Below are 5,737 nucleotides of genomic sequence, written 5' to 3' on the forward strand. Positions count from 1 at the left end.
GCACAGGGCGCAAGCCGCAGTGCGTGGGCTACAGCATACTAATGGTAGCGGCCATTTGGGGGGTGAACCAACAGAAAAAGAAAGAGCTTTCTCTCTCTCTCTCTCTCTCTCTCTCACTGTCTAACTCTGCCTGTCAAAAAACAAACAAACAAACAAACAAACAAACTGCAATGCACCTTGATACCAACTCATCAGTTAGAGTAGAGGAACCAGAGACCATCTGTAGGAAGTTCCCTGAAGTTCCTGCTGCTCTGTCCCAAACACACACACACACACACACACATCTGCACCTGCTGACTCAGAGGAGATGGTGTTGTGCAGCTCCCGCCCCTGCTCAAGGCAGACTCCTCCACAGTGCCCATGGAGCCTCCCTTCCAACCCTCCTCAGGCACTGGGTCCCTTCCTTAGAGTCCCTCGACCGGCAATCCCCAGCCTCATGCTCGGGATCACTACAGCTCTATACCCCCAGTGTATAAGCCCGCTCGCTTCCTCTCAGCTGCGGAAAAGAAACATCAAACAAGCAGGAGCTGGTGGTGTTGCTGGGGACCACGGGGGCGCCATCTGGGCGATCGCTTGAGGAGAGAGACAGGAACAGCGTGCCTGCATTCTGTGGAAGGCCAAGGATGCAGGGAATGGTCCTCTGTGCCCTAGGTCGTGGGAAGGCTCACGCCACAGAGGCCTTGGACGCTGCGTTCCAGGAAATGGACAAGGATCTGTTTATGGCACAGGATGTTTCTCCTTTCCCTCCTTGGGAGAGAGCCTGCTGCATGCCGCCCCGAGGGCGAAATTGTGCTGATGCAGGCAGATAGACTCTCACTGACTCAGCGAGAGTGGTCGGGGTGTTATTTGCAGGAAATAGAAGCCGCAGGACAGGGCGGAGAGAGCTTCCTTCTCTGCTGGCGGAAGGGCTTCCCTCTGGCGCCCCAGCTTCTGAACGCTCACTTGTTCTCTTTGTGTTTATTCGTTGCACGCTGTCCCATCTTCACCCTGTGCAGATCTAGGCAAGCGGCGCCCGCTTACCTAGAACCTGGAGAGGAAGGCTCGCGGAGTTAGCAGAAGTGAAAATACATCGGAGCAGGCGGCAGCGGGAGCGCAGAGCGTCTGGAGCCAGAGCGTCTGGAGCCGCGACTGTGAGTCCTGCTTTCGCTTTAGCCAGAGTAGTCGTGGAGCAGGACATTAGTGCAGCAAAAATACAGTGTCGGAAGGTTTTGAAACAACTTCTGAAAGGTGAAGAGATTGGGTGTTAGAAAAGACTTCTCGGTAGTTGTAGAGTACAATCCATGGCTTCCAAAGCAGGGAGCTTTAGACCTCCAAGAGGGAGACAAAGTGGGGGAGACATTAAAAAGGGCCACAGGGAAGGGGTACAGTTGCCTCGAGCCTCCTTCGCTCTGTGGTCCGGTCTCAGGCTCGTCCCGACACCCATGCAGAGACGCTAAACCAACCTGCCCGGCTACTGCAAATGATGACCGGCCTCTGCCGCCGCCACCGCCTCACCAGCTGCCCAGTGCACCAGGCTCCCTCGTGGAGACCCCCGTACAAAAGGCAGAGAAAGACTGCAGCGTATGGATGCAGAGGCCAGGTCGGCCTTTCCAGTCACTGAGCGCCCAGATCCAAATAATCCTAGTCAATTCATAGAAACCGTTTCACTTTTGATTATAAGGTTCTCAAGGCAATACGGGCTAGCATTGCTCAAAATGGAGCCAAGGCTGCTGTTCCTCTGTCCTTAGTGGTGATGGTGTCTGGGACCTAGCTTGCTCCTGTTGATTGGATGACTTTAGCATGAGGTTGTTTAGACGGAGGGGATTATTCGATTTGGAAATCAGAATATTATGAACAGGCTCAGACGCGAGCTCCAGCTAATCAGAGGCAGAATGTTAGCATTACCTCTGCTGTGCTCGCCGCACAAGGCAGTTATTCGGATCTTGCCGCTCAGTGCACCGTGCCCGCCAGTGTGGATGACCTAATCCTACAGCGTGCTGGCCACGCTTGGACGGGAATCCCAGGGAAAGGAGACTTGCCTGGGAGTTTAACCAATTGCTTACAGGGACCTCATGAGCCTTTTACAGATTGCAGGGGTCGATTAATGAGACAGATCGACAGTCAGATTGGGCACCTGCCCAATCTGAAGGCAGTTAGTTCATGAGAATGCTAACACAGACTGCCAAACGGCGACGACACGCTCAAGAAGAAGCGGGACAATCGCTGAAATGATTGGTGCCTGTCGAGATGTGGGCAGTAGCACTCACCAGGCCCAAGCTTTGCTGCCGCTATGGCCCAACCCCAAAAGGCCTGCTTTAATTGCGGCAAGACAAGCCACTTCCGCAGACTGCCGACAGGCACCAAAAAAGATTCCTGGCATCCATAAAGCCACCCCCACTGCGGTCCAAAATGCCCCTGGTTTCGATGTCTTGGCCTTTTATAGCTGATCTTGTCAGCTTAGCGGCTGCTGTTACCCCTGTCTCCACCAGCACCGTACTCATGACCAAGCGATTCCGACTTCTCCATTCATAAATTATTTCATCTTCTTGTCACCAGGACGTTACAAGCACGGAAGAGGCTGGGTGAACCGGGTGACACAGAGCTGCAGCAGCTGAAAGATACAGTCATGTGGCTTGGAGATCAGATACATACTGTAGAAATAAAAAGTCCCAAATACGTTGTCATTAGGCCTTTTCCACCGTATGTCTCGGATGTTATTCACATCTCTTGACATCAGTCGCTGACAACAACAAATCTGATACCTTCAAAGTGCTCATCACGACGCTTCCACTACAGAACCGTGGCAAGATACAAAACGCCTTTTCCTTACGTGGATCAATACTCATTTTTCACTTACATGTGCTGCGTTTCTTGTCTTATTAATTATGGTTGTTCTTTTATGTGTTGTCTGCCAACGTGAGGGTTAACTACACAAAAGACACAAAAACCTCAACTCCAGCTACTTTACTCTGATCTAATAAGAAAACAAAAAGGGGGAGATGCTGGGGACCCCCGGATGCCATCTTGGCGATCTCTTGAGAAGAGAGACAGGAAGAGTGTGCCGGCATTCCTTGGAAGGCCAAGGATGCAGGGAACAGTCCTCTTGTGCCCTAGACCTGGGATGTTACATTGCAGGAAACGGAAAAGGATCTGTTTATCCCACAGGAGGTTCCTCCTTCCCCTCCTCGGGGGTGAGCCTGATCCATGCCACCCCGAGGGTGAAACTGTGCTGAAGGCAGAATTCTAGAGAGGCAGAGGCAGAGACAGGTCTTCCATCCACTGGTTCACTCCCCAGATGGCTGCAAGGGCCAGAGCTGGGCCGATCCGAAGCCAGGAACCAGGAGCTTCTTCCAGGTCTCCCATGCGGGTGCAGGGGCCCAAGGACTTGGGTCATCTTCTACTGCTTCCCCAGGCTATAGTAGAGGGCTGGATTGGAAGTGGAGCAGCCAGGACTTGAACCAGTGTCCATATAGGATGCAGCACTGCAGGCGGTGGCTTTACCCGCTGCGCCACAGCACTGGCCCCAGATGTAGTGGTATCTGCAGAGAATAAAAGCCACAGGGCATGGCGAAGAGAGGTTCCTTCTTCGCTCTCGGAAGGGCTTTCCTCTGGCCCCCCAGCTTCTCGCTCCCTTGTCCTCTTTGTTTATTCATTGTGCGCTGTCCCCTCTTCACCCTGGAGACACTGCTGTGCAGGGCACTGCACGTTGTGGCGCAGTGGGTTAAGCCGCTGCCTGCAGAGCCCACGTCCCATGTTAGAGCACCAGCTCAAGTCCCAGCTGCTCTGCTTCTGATCCAGCTCCCTGCCAATGCACCTGAGAAAGTAGCAGAGGATGGCTCAAGCGTTTGGGCCCCTGCACCCACATGGGAGACCCGACTAGATTTTCTGACTCCTGGCCCAGCCCCAGCCATTGTGGCCATTTGGGGAGTGAGTGGGCAAAGGGGACGAGCTCTTTCTCTTTCTGTCTCTCCCTCTATCTCTGTCACTGTGCCTTTCAAGTAAGTAAACACATTCTTTTAAAAGACTAGCAGGGGACGGCTCTGTGTTGCGGTAGGTTAAAGCCCTGGCCTGCAGTGCAAGCATCCCATATAGGCAACAATTCATGTCCCAGCTGCTTCATTTCTGATCCTGCTCCCTGCTAGTGTGCCTGAGAAAGCAGCAGAGGATGGCCCAAGTCCTTGGGCCCCTGCACCCACGAGGGAGACCCAGAAGCTCCTGGCTCCTGGCTTTGGATTAGCCCAGCCCTGGCTGTTGCAGCCATTTAGGGAGTGAACCAGCGGGTAGAAAACCTCTCTCTCTCTCTTTCTCTCTCTCTCTTTCTCTCTGTCTGTGTGTGTATGTGTGTCTTCCTTTCTCTGTAACTCTGTCATTCAAATAAATAAAATAAATCTTTAAAAAAACAAAAAGCCAAGCAGACAAAGCTACTCCTCCCTCCTAGTTGCCCAGCTAATTCAACAAACATTAGTTGAATGCCTGTCCCTAAGCACAGTGGAGGGATGGCGTCAGACTTGTTAACAAGGTAATCAGAGCTGCAGTCCCAGTGAGTGCAGGGTGCACACAAGAGTAGCCAAGGAGGGGGCCACACGGTGGCGCAGTGGGTTAAGCCGCTGCTTGTGACACTGGTGTCCCACATCTTGGGTGCCCCAGGCTGTTCCACTTCTCATCCAGCTCCCTAATAAAGTGCCTGCGAAGGCAGCAGGGATGGCCCAAGTCCTTGGGCCCCTGCCACCCATGAGGGAGACCCAAATGGAGTTCCAGACTCCTGGCTTCGACCCTGCCTAGCCCTGGCTGTTGTGAGCATTTGGAGAGTGGAATGAAGATACCTCTTTCTCTCTCTGTTACTCTGCCTTTCAAAAATAAATTAATAAGTAAACTCTGCTATGGCCTGGTAAAGCAGTAGAAGATGGCCCAAGTTCTTGGGGCCTTTTACCTGTGTGGGAGACCCGGAAGAAACTCCTGGCTCCTGGCTTCAGGTCATTGCAGCTCCAGTTGTTGTGGCCATCTGGGGCGTGATCCAGCAGATGGAAGACCGCTCGCTCTCTTTTTTTCTCTCTCTGCCTCTGCCTCTCTGTAACTGTACCTTTCAAATAAATAAATAAATACATCTTTTAAAAAAAATACTATGAGTTAGAACTGTTTGTGACATGCAGTAACCACAATATGTGATGATTTAAATTTTGAAAGTTAATTCCTCAGATGCACTAACTTCACTTCAAATGCTCAGTAACCACCTATGGCTAGTGGCTATCATAATTGCCCAGATATGGGACATTCCATCATCACAGAAAATTCTACTGGACAGTGCTGATAGCTCTCATTTAAAAATTTTTATTTTCATTTTGCTTGACAGGCAGAGACAGAGAAACAGACAAAGAGAAATCTTGCATCCTTTGATTACTCCCCAAATGCCCGCAACAGCCAGGGCTGGGCCAGAATGAAGCCAGAAGCCCAGAATTCAATCCAGAGCTCTCAAGTGGGTGGCAGGGAACCAATGCTTGGATCACCATCTGCTGCCTCGCAGGTTGCACATTAGCAGGAAGGTGGATCAGAAGCAGAGGAGCTGGGACTCAAACCAGGCACTGTGATGTAGGATGTGTGAATTCCAAATGGCATCATTTTTTAAAGATTTACTTATTTATTTGAGAGGCAGAGTTACAGCCAGAGAGAGGAAGAGAGGGAGGGAGGGAGAGAGAGAGAGAGAGAGAGAGAGAGAGAGAGAGAGAGAGAGAGAGAGAAAGGTCTTCCATCTGCTGGTTCA

At 51.7% G+C, this 5,737-nt stretch overlaps 1 long non-coding RNA gene across 1 annotated transcript; it reads left to right on the forward strand.

Moving 5' to 3' along the window:
• Positions 1 to 682: 682 nt before the first annotated feature.
• On the forward strand, positions 683 to 2,837 carry LOC108178892 (uncharacterized). Its single transcript, XR_001795643.3, has 2 exons — positions 683 to 1,130; positions 2,536 to 2,837. It is a non-coding gene; the product is annotated as an uncharacterized lncRNA (long non-coding RNA).
• Positions 2,838 to 5,737: the final 2,900 nt, after the last annotated feature.

Source organism: Oryctolagus cuniculus, chromosome 11, assembly GCF_964237555.1.
Source record: "Oryctolagus cuniculus chromosome 11, mOryCun1.1, whole genome shotgun sequence".
Classification (NCBI taxonomy): Eukaryota; Metazoa; Chordata; class Mammalia; order Lagomorpha; family Leporidae; genus Oryctolagus; species Oryctolagus cuniculus.